Source organism: Heteronotia binoei, chromosome 14 (assembly GCF_032191835.1).
Source record: "Heteronotia binoei isolate CCM8104 ecotype False Entrance Well chromosome 14, APGP_CSIRO_Hbin_v1, whole genome shotgun sequence".
Taxonomy (NCBI): domain Eukaryota; kingdom Metazoa; phylum Chordata; class Lepidosauria; order Squamata; family Gekkonidae; genus Heteronotia; species Heteronotia binoei.
In genome coordinates this window covers 26154768-26168357 of record NC_083236.1, presented here as the reverse complement: position 1 = coordinate 26168357, position 13590 = coordinate 26154768, and positions in this window count along the sequence as shown.

The window sequence follows — 13590 nt, the reverse complement described above, 5'->3', positions numbered from 1 at the left end:
ACTATTGCCCTGTGGAAATTAATGAAGCCTCAATCCGGTTTTCTGAATCCTGTTTTGATCTGTGGTTGCACTCACTTTATTCCTTCGGTGTGCTTTGAGATCCAGGTTGAAATCTGTGCTGTGGGAAGGAGGCCTGCCTGCCGGGTGAGTGGAGGCCAGTCCCACGCATTTTCAGCCTCTTCTACCTCGCAGGGTGGAGGTTGTCAGGACAGTGGAAAGGAGGGGAGAATGATGGAGGAGGGTTGGAAGCTGTTTCGGTTGGTTTCCCCTGGTATAGATAAATAGCTAAATACAGGAAAATGATTCAGAGTGAAAAGAACGGCTGTAAATACCAGCTGTCTGTGGAAGTTTTCAAAATGTTAACAGTTTGTGTCTCAAGTCTAACGGTTTGACTTTCTCAAGTTTTGAAAAATGTTCCACAGGCAGCTAGTAATTTCACCCTAATTGACTGATCTGTCAATTTCTAAACGGACTGATCAGTCAATCAGCCAACTCTGGGTTGGGAAATTACTGGAGGGTTTGGGGGTGGAAGTGTAGATGACTGGGGAAGGCCATGGCAAACCGCCCTATAAAAAGTCTGCCGTGAAAACGCTGTGAAAGCAACGTCACCCCAGAGTCAAAAACGACTGGTGCTTGCACAGCGGACTACCTTTACCACCATTGGGTCTACCCATGAAAACGGTCATTTTCTCCTGGGGAACATCATTAATCTGGAGAGCATTTATAATTCTGGCAATGTCCAGGCTCCACCTGGAGGTTGGCCACCCTGTCAGTCCCTATTAGTTAAATAAAGGGCAGAGCCAACTCAAGAAGCAGTGTTGTGAGCTGGGATGACCCAGTTCTAACAGCGATGGACTAACGGGAGAAGTGGATCTCTAGGAAAAATGGACGAAGGCAGGATATAGTTTGGTCCTTTCATTGTCCTTCCTGATGATTTTCCGAAAGGAAGCGAAACATATCTTCCATTTATGTTTATTATCACGGTGTTTGGGGGGGGGGGATGACTCTAAGGAAGAAGCAGAATTGACAGTGTCTAGGGAGGGACCTGGTGGTGGTGAAAAAGTCATATTTACTTAAGGCAGGAAAAAAAAGCATATTGGAGAGCTGCTGGAGATTCTTTATGTGTGCCCAGTGTGGCTCACAGCACTTTTACCACACTCCATACCAATGCATTCATTATGGCAAAGGGACTGACTCCCCAGTGGCCAATACTGCATGCCCAGAAAATATGCCCCTCTCTTCAGCCTCATGCATTGTACAGTGGCTTTTCTTCAATAACATTTCCAGTCAAGTTGGCAGAACAGTGATTTTTTTCATGGAAGAACCAATGTGCTGCCATGGGAAGCAGAGCCAACTGCAAATGTCAGGGAGTGACCTTATGATTGATTCTGATAGTACTCTAAAGCAGGGGTCTCCAAGCCCTGAGCTGTGGACGGGTCCCAGTCCGTGACCTGTTAGCAACCAGGCCATGAGTTGTATAATTATTTCATTATATATTACAATGTAGTAATAAGAAGACATTGGATTTATACCCTGCCCTCCACTGCGAATCTCAGAGCAGCTCACAATCTCCTTTATCTTCCTCCCCCACAACAGACACTCTGTGAGGTGGGTGGGACTGAGAGAGCTCTCCCCAGAAGCTGCCCTTTCAAGGACAACTCTTGCTGACCCAAGGCCATTCCAGCACCTGCAAGTGGAGGAGTGGAAAATTAAACCTGGTTCTACCAGATAAGAGACTGCACATTTAACCATCACACCACAATAAAGTGCACAATTGTATCATCCCAAAACCATCGTGCCCCTCCTCCTAGTCCATGGAAAAATTGTCTTCCACAAAACCAGTCCCTGGTGCCAAAAAGGTTGGGGACCACTGCCCTAAAGCATTGCAGGCAGAAGTTCTGTTTAACAGGATGACTTTTTAAATGAACATATTATTTAAAAACTGTTTTGCACACGGATAGCTTACCTTTATCATTGTGTTGTGCTGGCAGTGGTTGCCAAAGCAATTTTTTAAACAAATCTGCACAGCCAATCCAGTGGCCAATCAGAAGCCTCACTGGACAAAAGCCCCAGTGACCCCATCCATGTTCTAAAAACCAGAAATACAAAGAAAGCACCTTTAAGACCAATGAGTGCTAAAATTTTCAGCATGTTCTATGTTTTTAAATATATATATAATTGTATTTGTGTCCTTTATAAAGTTTATATCTCATTACCTAATCTTAAATAGGTACACACAGTTATATATTTGTCAAAATTTGTTGTTTACTGCTTTTTATAAAATAAAAAAATTTAAGTTAAAAAAAAAATAGGTACACACATGGCCCGGCCCAACAAAGTCTCATTTATGTCAGATCCGGCCCTCATAACAAATTAGTTCGACACCTCTGCCCTACAGGGTTGTCATAAGTTGTCTGTAACTTGAAGGCACTTTCCACCACCGAAGTCTTTCCTCCACTGATCGTCTTGTCACCTTAAATACAGGGTCGCATTTGTCCTGTTTCCCGCCATTTTCTTTCTCCCCTCTTCAAGCGTTTCAGCCAAACTGCATTTTTTCATCTTACTAGGAAGAATCCTTGCTGTTAGATTCAAATTTTATATTTTGTGATCCACTTTCTTATGTGACTGAAACTTTTTACCATACTTTTTGGCCACTGTGTGACAGAGTGTTGGACTGGATGTGCCATTGGCCTGATCCAACATGGCTTCTCTTATGTTCTGAGACTAATAATCCCAGCGAGAAATGAAATTAGAATAAATGCATTTAACAGCAATAATAATTTACACGCACAATGGTGATATTATAAAGAAATCTTTATAGTGACATAGGGTCTCCACTAATGTTGAGTTTGGGTGCGTTTTCACACACAAACACGCACGCATATATAGACTTTTTATTCCAGCACAAGCTTTTGTGGACTGCAGCCCACTTTACCAAGTAGCAGGAGTGGATCGTCCTTCGTTGCTGCAGCCTACCAAAGCTCCTGCGAGAATAAAATGCCGTTACAGAACCTGCAGAGATCCGGTTTAAAGTCGATTAAAGACAAGCACAAAAGTCCTTTTACCCCCCACCCCTCCTCCTTCTGCCTCCAAGAGCTGCCAGTCCATCATCAACACCCTCTGCGGGGTTTACGCAAAAGACGTCTGTTTATTCCCTAGCCAGGCCTCCCTCCGCCCCCTTAATCTATATCGGACGCTTTCTAGTCTCTGCACAACCGCGAAGCCCCACCGATCCCGAGCCGGCCGCCAGCAACCGCGCGTGGCCGAGGCCGTTTGCCTGTTAGCTGCCGCTCGCGGGGAAGTCCATCCGTCCGTCCGGCCTCCTCCGCAGCTTCGGCCTCGCTTGCTCCGCCCCGCGCAGTTCCCCTGGCGTCTGGTCCGCAGTTCTTTCCACGGTCCGGCAGAGGGCGGCCCCGATCCTTCTCTGCCGGGCGGGCGCCGCCCCTTCCAGCGTCTCTCCTCTCCGGCCGGCTCCTGGCTCGCTCTTCGTGCCCTCCCACCTCCCCGGCCGCAGCGATCAACGCGAGACCGAGGATCGAGCCGGGCGACTAGGCCGCGTCTCTCTTCCGGGCCTCTAAGGTGGGTCCGACGGAGGTAGGTCCTGGTTCTTTTCCACCCCAGTCCCCACACTGGATCCCGGACTCTCCTCGGCTCCCGCGGGTCTCCCCGGCCTGCTCGGGACATCTTCTTGGGGCTCCTTTCACCGGCAGCGTCTCGACCCTGCCGGGCCGACTGCTGCCTGCTTGCCCGTCCTCCGGCGACGCGCAACTCTTGCTTGCCCCTGCTGTGTGAATCCCGAAAGGAGGAACCCGGCTGGCATCTCTTCTGGCCGCAGTCCTGTACCGCTGGCTGGCTTGGGGTGGGGGGCACATCTGAAAGCGACCCTTAGCCTACCCAGCCTCATCCCATCTCTGGAGACTGGACTGGCAGCGACTCTTTTTGATGGGTGCGCTAACCAGGTAGAGCAAGGCTGGCACCTCTTGCGTGCCAAGCAGGGCGACCGCAGCGACCTAAAGCATCTTCTTCTGGGCTGGAGACCCACAGAGGAGGATGCCCGATAAGTGACCCAGACCCTTGGCTTGCCTTGCAAATAATGGTTGGGGTCTCATACGTTGTGAAAGCAGCGTCACCCCAGAGTCGGAAACGACTGGTGCTTGCACAGGGGACCTTTCCTTTCCTTCCTCATACATTTCCTGAGACAGGTGACCCAACACATCCCTAGATGCAGCTTCAGGCAGATAACTGGGACAGTGTCTCTTGCCCCAAGGGGATGAACCGCCAAGATTAAACTGTGGCATGATACCTTGCTTGCATTCCAGATGAGGCCTTGCTGCTTAGTGTCTGCCCCAAATCCTAAGCCCGTTGGGTGGTTAATCAAGACTTTCCAAAGGTTCTCTTCTGGAAATTACTGTCTCCGCATCAGGAAGCTGAGATGGGCTTCCAAGTTGGGCTGAAAAGCTGAAAGTTTAACCCAGTACCTGTATAAGAGGAATCGGGGATAAAATGGAAGGTCCCTTTCCCTAGGCTCTGACTGGAGATTGGAGCCTTTTCCTTCTGAAGAGCTTCTTTCATTCCTCCTTATTTGCTGATTAGTCCTGGGGCTTTTTCAGTGTTCCAACCAGGGTCAAGAATAGAATGCGCATAAGCTCATGGGTGATCACGTTTCTGTATGGTAAAAGCCTTTTTGGTATTCAGCAAGATGGGAGAGCATGCTTGGGGAAATTTGGGCATCTGTATGCAGGGCAAACTAGGTGATTGCCTAGGATGCTAGCCTTTTGAGGGCATCAAATTGGGTGCTCCCCATGTGACTTGGTGACCTCAGTGCGGGGGGGTGGGGTGGCAGAAGTTAGCCTTGCCTAGGGTGCCAGACAGTCTAGGGCCAACCTTTTCTGTATGCCAGTGGAATCCCAACTGAACAGATTGGGAGGGAGACTGGAGAATGCAGACGTTTTGTGGGGTGGCTGTTTGTTTCCCACCTAGGAGTGAGCAGTGACCTTCAGTGGAATCCTGTGCACATACAGGTAGAAGTTGCCAAGTAGAATCTGTGGATGTATTAGTGTTCGCAGAGTTTCCTGTTGCTCTACTTGTACGCCATTTATTCTTTGCTGCTGTTTCTAAAATTAGCCCCTCTCCTTTTTTATAATTTCACAAATTCCCACATGCTTTTTGAGATCTGTCCCCACTAATATTTGTTTTCTATATGGAAGGAACCTCTGAGAGAGTTGTCATATGCTGGTAATTCAGCAAGAAGCAAAGAATAGCTACGTCTTTCTGCGTAGTACCACAAGGCGTTGCATATGGGTCTTCCCCATGGAAGATGGATGGTTGGGTGGTCCAGACAATATGTTTGGGGAGGATCTATTTCTTCCTCAAAAATGCCACTGAGTCTAAAATACCATGCAGCTCTTCGGAGAAAGGTTGGGCTATAACTTTTGAGTAAAAAGGAAAAAATCCTCTTGATGGGATTTCTGCTGAGGTATTTAAGCTTGCATGTATAATTCCCTTACTCTACCCCACCCCACTTTCTCCCGATATTCCTAGTAATAAGTCTATTAACCTCTCCTTTCAGGGGCTGCTGGGTCTTCCCTTACCAACATTGGATAGTGCATCACGTGTGACACTTCCTGAGAAAATCTGACTCTTGCTTCTGTTATTTGTGTTTTGGTAAGGCCTAAATTAGATTACAACGCTGGAACATGCATGGGGTGAGTGGAAAAGTTTTCAGAAACTTCAGCTGGTTCATGATACAGGGGCCTGGGTTTTAGTAGGGGTCCACTGATATGGTCGTGTCTGATGAGTACTTAATCTGGCTACCAGTTTCTTTTCAAGCATGATCTAAAGGGCATGTTTTACTTGTAATCTGAAAATGACCCAGTTCTGTAACAACCCCCACCTTGCCTTACAATCAGCAGCAAAACCCTGTTCTTGGTGCCTCCACTTTTAGGGGAAGTGGCTAGCTACTGGAAAAGAGGCTGTTCCATGGTGGAGCCAGATTTTCAGATACACTCCTGCCCTTTTAACCCTAATTTTACCATCTCTGTTAGCAATCAATTAACACTTTTATTTCCCCAGGCCCTTTGTAACATTGGAGTATAATAGACTGGAGGACGGTGGAACCTTGTGGCATAGAACAAACCCCCCCAGTGCTTTCTTCGACAGTAGGCTTGCCAAAGGGTTCAGAGCCACTGTAGTATTATGGTCCCAGCTCATTTCCTTGCCCAGTGATCCAGAAGGAAGCCATCCATAGTGTTATGGAAGGACATTGCCATTGAGAAGGACACTGCTACAAGAAGTGGTGGTGGTGGCTACAAGCACAGACAGCTTCAAAATGGAATTGGATAAGCACACAGAGCAGAGGTCCATCAGCGGCTATTAGCCACAAGGTATAGATGGAACACTATGTCTGGGGCAGTGATGCTCTGTCTTCTTGGTGCTTGAAGGTCAACAGTGGGAGGGCTTCTGGAGTCCTGGCCCTGGACCTCCTGATGGCACTTTGGCCATGGTGACACAGAGTGTTGGACTGGATGGGCCATTGGCCCGATCCATGGCTTCTCTTATGTTCTTATGACATGGACTGCACTGTCATCATCAATCACCCACCAGAATGGTCCAGGCAGAAAATCAAGCCAGAACGCAAACTGAAGTGGGTATTAGGTTGATGAATGAAGGCTACCACTTTCTTAGAAAACCTTGCCCCAAGTTGGGGGACTAATGAGGAATCCTCAGGGCTGGGGGAGGGATCCTAAGGAGCAGTCTCAGGGATTACCTCCTCTTCCCGGAAGACATTCATCAGCTTCCAATCGCATTCTCTTGCCTTCATTGACAAAGCTAGCTTGGCTGAGCAGGAATCAGGCTCCTCAGCAAGCACTGCCAGGCCATAACAGCTGCATGTGGGTTGGTGCTTTCAGAGGTCCATGGAGTGCAATGCTTGGAAAGGGTCTGCTTGGGTTTTATTTCACTACATTCACCTGTATTCCCATCCCATCCTTGAAGACAAAATATTTCTGGTGGCAGATTTTTGCTTCTAGGCATCTTTTATTTTTGCATTAAGCTGATTTTAAAAAAATCAAGTTCTTCTTCCCAAGAGTTACATAGCATCTCTCTGAGCTTTTCTCTGCTCCATGTGTGAGGTCCTTCAAGAAAGAAAGCAACCATTTGTGGGGTGTCTGGTTTCAGAATTAATTCAGAATTGGCTTTAAGACTTCCACATTGCTTAGTTCTGCCTGGCTGTGTTGCTAGTGTCGAGTCCATCATTAGGCTCCCTCTCTCCCCTGGCAGAGCTGTATATTTCTGGCCTATATAACAGAGATGTGATTGGGTGCATTGTAGATCTCTTGGTATTTGCACAATGGCGGCATATTTTATGGAAATGTGGGGAACTTGAGATGCTCTGGAGGACTAAAGGTGTGTGTGTGGGAGGGGGAGAGATTTGTTGGAGAGACAGATTCCACAGTCTCTGAGCAATATCTGTGGACTCCAGATTAAAATCTCGTTATTGACCTGGCTCTATCCATGACCTTGGAGGAGAAAGAGGTTGATCAACAACTATCAGGTCTTGATCTACATTTGGACTTCTGAACTGTATAAAAATTGCCTGTCAGTCTGTGGGCCCTAACCTAAGATGCTCTCTTCCTGCAGGATCCTTGAAGCACTTTCTGGAAGGACGCACAGCGCCTTCTACAGGATGTTCTGCCTGCTTGTGTCTGTATGTCTTTGACGCCAAACACTTTTTGGAGTGGCTGCGCTAGCCAGCTTTAGAGGCCAGTGCTGTGACCTTCCTCCCTCCATCTTCAGAATCAACTGCTGGGAATTCAGATCTCCTTAATAATTTCCCTCTCCACTGAGAAGCTGAAGCCCTTATTGCGGAAACCCCATTTTCTTTTCTCCAGCATGTCAGAAAGCTGGCAGCAGCCACCCCCTCCTCCGCAACAACCGACGCACCACGCCGGGGCGCCTGCTGTCCCAGATCATCCCATCCCGTCGAACGCTGTAGGCGAGAATCCCTTGGGCTGTGCTGTCTATGGCATCCTGCTCCAGCCAGAACCCAGCAGCCTTCAGCAGCACCCGCCCATCCCCACCAGCAGCGGGGAACCCTCTGCCAAATGTGGGTTGTGTGGCCATGATTTGGCCCACCTCGCTAACCCCCAGGAGCACCAGTGTCTGCAGGGGGGCCACGACCGGTCCTTCCAGTGCACCCAGTGTCTGAAGATCTTCCACCAGGCCACAGACCTCCTGGAGCACCAGTGCCTGCAAGTGGAGCAGAAGCCGTTTGTCTGCGGGGTCTGCAAGATGGGCTTCTCCCTCCTCACATCACTGGCTCAGCACCACAACGTTCACAACGGCAGCGCTGCCGTCAAGTGCTCCATCTGTGAAAAGACCTACAAGGCGGCTGCAGCTGCAGCAGCGGCACCCGAGGAGCCTGCCCCGCCCCAGCAGCCCGCGGCGCTCAATCGGGCCCCCATAGAGAAGCCCTACAGCTGCTCCATCTGTCAGAAGCCCTTCAAGCACCTCTCGGAGCTGTCACGCCACGAGCGGGTACACACCGGGGAGAAGCCCTACAAATGCAACCTCTGCGACAAGAGCTTCAGCCAGTCATCGCACCTGGTGCACCACAAGCGCACACACAGCGCCGAGCGGCCTTACAAGTGCACGGTGTGCGAGAAGGCCTTCAAGCACCGCTCCCACCTGGTCCGCCACATGTACGCCCATTCAGGTGAAGCACACCTCTTCCGCTGCAACGTCTGCGAGCTGCACTTCAAGGAGTCCTCGGAGCTACTGCAACACCCCTGCACCCCCAGCGGCGAGCGACCCTTCCGCTGCGGCGCCTGCCACAAGGCGTTCCGGCGGCCCTCGGACCTGCGGCAGCACGAGCGCACACACAGCACTGAGCGGCCCTTCCAGTGCGACCTCTGCCAAATGAGTTTCAAGCAGCAGTACGCATTAATACGCCACCGCCGCACGCATAAGACGGCGGGCGCCACGACCTCCACAGAGCAGGAGCCGCAGGCGCCCCCTTTCAAGTGTTCCTTGTGCGAGAAGGGCTTTGTGCAGCCGGCTCACCTGCTCTATCATCAGCACGTCCACGGCATCGAGAACCTGTTCAAGTGCAACGCTTGCCAGAAGGGCTTCAGCCAGTCCTCGGAATTGCTGCGCCACCGCTGCGTCCAGAGCGCTGAGCGGCCATTCAAGTGTGCCGTGTGCAGCAAGGCCTATAAGCGTGCGTCCGCCCTCCAGAAACACCAGCTGTCCTCCCACTGTGCAGAGAAACCCCTCCGCTGCACCCTGTGCGAGCGGCGCTTCTTCTCTTCGTCAGAATTTGTGCAGCACCGCTGCGACCCTACCCGCGAGCGGCCCCTGAAGTGCCCGGACTGCCAGAAACGTTTCAAATACGCCTCTGACTTGCAGCGCCACCGGCGAGTTCACACTGGGGAAAAGCCCTACAAGTGCCCGGCTTGCGAGAAGGCCTTCAAGCAGAGGGAGCACCTGAACAAGCACCACGGGGTCCACACCCGGGAGCAGCACTATAAGTGCATGTGGTGTGGCGAGCGCTTCCTGGACCTGGGCCTGCTGCAGGAGCACAGTGCGCAGCACACGTCTACTGAGAACACCTACCCAGTTGCACCCTGCCTACCTTGACCCAGCTGCCTTGGATGGTAGATACCAAATTTCCATTCCACCCCCACCCACCCCCATTTTGATGCTGGGATGAAGTGCGAACCCTGCCGGAGACTTTATATTCTCGTGAAACATGGCCTTCCAGTGCACAGTGATAGGTGGGTTGGGGTTGGTGGAGTGAAATATACAGCAGAAGCAGGCTGCTTTCTGTTTGGCGGCCTTTGCCAGGCATAGGTTGTATCTTTGCCCTCTGAATGGAAGCTGAGCTGGCTTTGGGAAGCAGACACAAGCTGGGCCTGCTTTGCCATTCCCAGCAAAGTGGCTGTTTTCAGGACAGGTTGAAGTACGTGCTCCTAAACCTGCCACTTCGATCCCGCTCTTTTCTTATTGTGATGCCTTTGAGCGTCAGCCGAAGGAAGGGTGGGACTCAGGAGCATCTTGCACGTTGGTCTCTTTGCTGCTTGCAAAGGTTTGGGGTGGTGCAGTAAAGCCGGTGAGACATGCCTGGCTACTCTTAAGGCATCAGCCTGCAGAAAAGGCCCAAGATTCTTTCTGAAACAGCTGAGGCAAGTGTCTTGGAATTCCCTCTAAATCGCAAGCTCTTGAGATGCCAGGGCTGCATGTTGGGCTTTGCCCTGCCACCTTGAGGGGAGGCGGAGTGAAAAGCAGGCTGTGGAGTAAAAAGTACGATGTAACTAGAGCGACATCCCTTTCCCCCCCCAAGTTAAATATAGGGTGGTTCTGGGGAGTAGGTTGTTTGCACGGAGAATTTCTATGGGGCAGAAACTAGAGCAGTGCTGGCAGCACCACTATTTTGCCACGGGATAGCCTTCTTTCTTGGAGTGCAGTTTTCGTAAATGATGTGGTCCCCCGCGAACTGAACTGGAGGTGAGCTAGCTGAGCATCTGCGTTACGTTTTCCTTCTGGAGGCCTGTGGGATACGTGTGTTTGGATTACTTGTTTTCTCTTGCACTTCAGATCAGTGGTTCTCATTGGTTCAGGGGGGCCTCCTGTGGTTGTTCTGAGCGCTGTTACCCAAAATGGCACCTGCTCCGTATTTCAGGAGTGGGCAGGGTTCTTGCCCAGAGGGAGGGGCTTGTGGTTGGCAGGTAGTTTCCACCTTGAAAGTGCTGCCACTAAACAGGTAAACTACGAGTCTCCTGGAGGTGCAAGTCTTGGACCCAGTGCCAGGGCTGGAAGTAAACATTGCTCTGTTAGTTAATGGCAACTGTGAATGTGGCTATCGGCAAGCCACAGAGTGAGTAACACTGCTTCATACTGTTAAATTGGGAGCTGCCTGTAATGGGCACCTCTGAGAGTTAGCCTTTTTGGGGACTGCCCCATAAAGCTGAGTTGAACCTGTTTGTTATGGGATGCAGAGCGCCCCCAGGAAGGAAAGCTTTCTAGCTGGGAGCCATTTATTTAGCCAGCTACTCAGGACATTACAGAGGAAGGACATCTTTAGGAGGAGGCTGGCCGAGGTGCCCGCTGGGTATAAGAGCAAGCTGGACAGTCTGCCTTCACACAAGACCTCCTGCCTGGAACTTGTATCTTTCATGGCATCTCTGATGTATAGAACTAACTTTGGGGGAGTTTGTCTTCGTTATTTTTCATATTGCTTTAAAAAAAAAGTTTACTACTCATTAAAAAATCTGTGTAGCTTAACTGGACGCTGTCGTGGATCCTTAACATGTCAGGTGTACTAGATTTTAGGGGAGGCTCAGGGTCTGATGTCACTACATAGAGTTCAGTCGATACTCTGACCACTGCAGCAAAAATAAGGAACTACAAACAGGGAAGTGGAAGCTGTGCTTTTTTTGAACTGCTTTTCTAAGGAAGGAAGTATGAGGTGTCTGGAACTTGTATTCCCTGAGGCTTTGTGCACACAACTGGAGCTGCTGAATGGAAAGAGACCAAGCCCAATAGCGCTTCAGCAGGCTATTTTGAAGCGAAAGCAACCTTGTCCCCATCCAACTGCTTCCTGAATGTAGGTTCTAAACCCCTCTGAGCACTTTCTTGTGTTTCCCCTTTCTTAAGGAGTCACTGCTAAAATGAATTCCTTGATAGGAATATTTTCCTTCATGTTCTGATGCCCCTCCCTCTCTGTTCTTTTGAGATATTCCTCCCTGACCTGTCTCTTTGTTTTGCTTACAGTGCTTAGATTTGAATGTGGGCAGGGGGAGGTATGGTCTCTTTGGGGAGGGGGTCTGTGGGAGCAAACAAACAGATAGCACAGATTGGCTGAAAACTACCATTCTTTCCCCCCCACCCCGCCTTTCCAGCCAGAAAAATTGGGAAAAGCTGATTGCGGGCATAGAGCAGTAACCATTCAAGGAGAGCCAGTTTGGTGGAGTAGTTAAGTGCACAGACTCTTAACTGGAGAACCAGATTTCATTCCCCACTCCTCCACATGCAGCTGCTGAAGTGACCTTGGATCAGCCACTGTCCTTTCAAGAGCAGCTCAAGAGCTCTCTCAGCCCCACCTGCCTCACAGGGTGTATGTTGTGGGGAGGGGAAGGGAAAGGAGACCGTAAGCTCCTCTGAGACTCCGAGGGAAGAGAAGGGTATAAATCCAATCTCTTTCCTTTCCTTCCTGGCAATTTCGTCTTTGGGTGAGGGCTATATGCAGAGGCCTCAGTAAAAGAACTACAGAAGTTGCTACAGGGATATTTGCGTTGGGCTCAATCACTCCAGAGCTGTGGTGGTTTTAAGTTCTGCTAGGGAAGCTGCCAGAATTGAGTACAACATCATAGCAACTCATAGTCTAGGCAGTTTGGGTATCTCATTGGTGCCGCTGCAGAGGTGAGACAAAGTTTGTGATGTACTAGAGAAGCAGCTGTGAACCTTCACTTGTCTGAGCTTGCCCTTAGGAGCAAGCTAAATTCCATATCTTGCTCCCAGACTGTGTCCCCCCCACCTAAACTCTGATTCTTCCTCCCTGAAATGGCCTTTCTGTAGGCGGGCATAACCCAAGCTGGAATCATGTTGGAAACCAGGATGCTTTACCAGGGTGTGTCCTGACCTGCAAATCCCCATGACATTTCAGAAACACATTTTCTTTCGCATCTCGTGAGATTGTACTATGATGGCATAAGGCTTAAAAGAAAAACCTGGACTTAAGAACTACAGTGATGGTACATATTCATCCTAGACCCAGATAGTTGGGCTCTGCCATAGGGAGGAAACAAGTGGATGGGCAGCCAGAGTCATTGAGTTTTCCTTGGAACAGCCAAAAACTTCAGGGTTTTCCAGGCAGCCGTCTCTGACAAGATCTTACCCTAATACTCCATTTTAACATACCCACCACTTCTGTGTTGGTTGAGTGTGGGGGGTGTTTTTCTTACTTCTCTTCACACAGATTCTGGAAGCGACAAGTTACTGAACTTATACCATGAATCCAAAGCAGACCGGAGCTCCAACTGGGTTTTATGAGAGAGAGTTAAGCAGAGCAGAGGAACCAGATGCCCTTGGCAAATTCACGCTCCCGATGTCCACTGTGAAACACAGGAACAGCAGAATGTAATGCTTAGGAAGTGTGTGTGTGTTTGGGAGGGAGGAAATAACAGAAAGCCCAGGACAAAATAGCAAACATAAATATTTAATAAGAAAAAAAATACAAGCACAGAAGTCAGCATTAAGGGGAAAATACAAGGGTGCTAGACGCAAGCATAGGCTTTCAAATGCCTATTGTGAGTGCCAAACTATCCAAGGCTATTGCTGGAAAGAGTCCTTTCTTGGTGGCTTGGTATTTAAGAGATGAATGACTTTTAGTTCTCTGAAAAGCATGTTGCTAGTTAATATGGTGAATGGAAACATATTGTTAGGTAACTTATCCAGCCTTTCTGTCTGCAAAAACATGTTTGCAAAGGAAGGAAGGCAAGGGAAGGGAATGGCTTTAAAAGTCAAGCTGGCTTGATCTTTATCTTACAAAAGCATACAGCCATGGAAGTGCAGTTCTGCAATGCACACACTCTC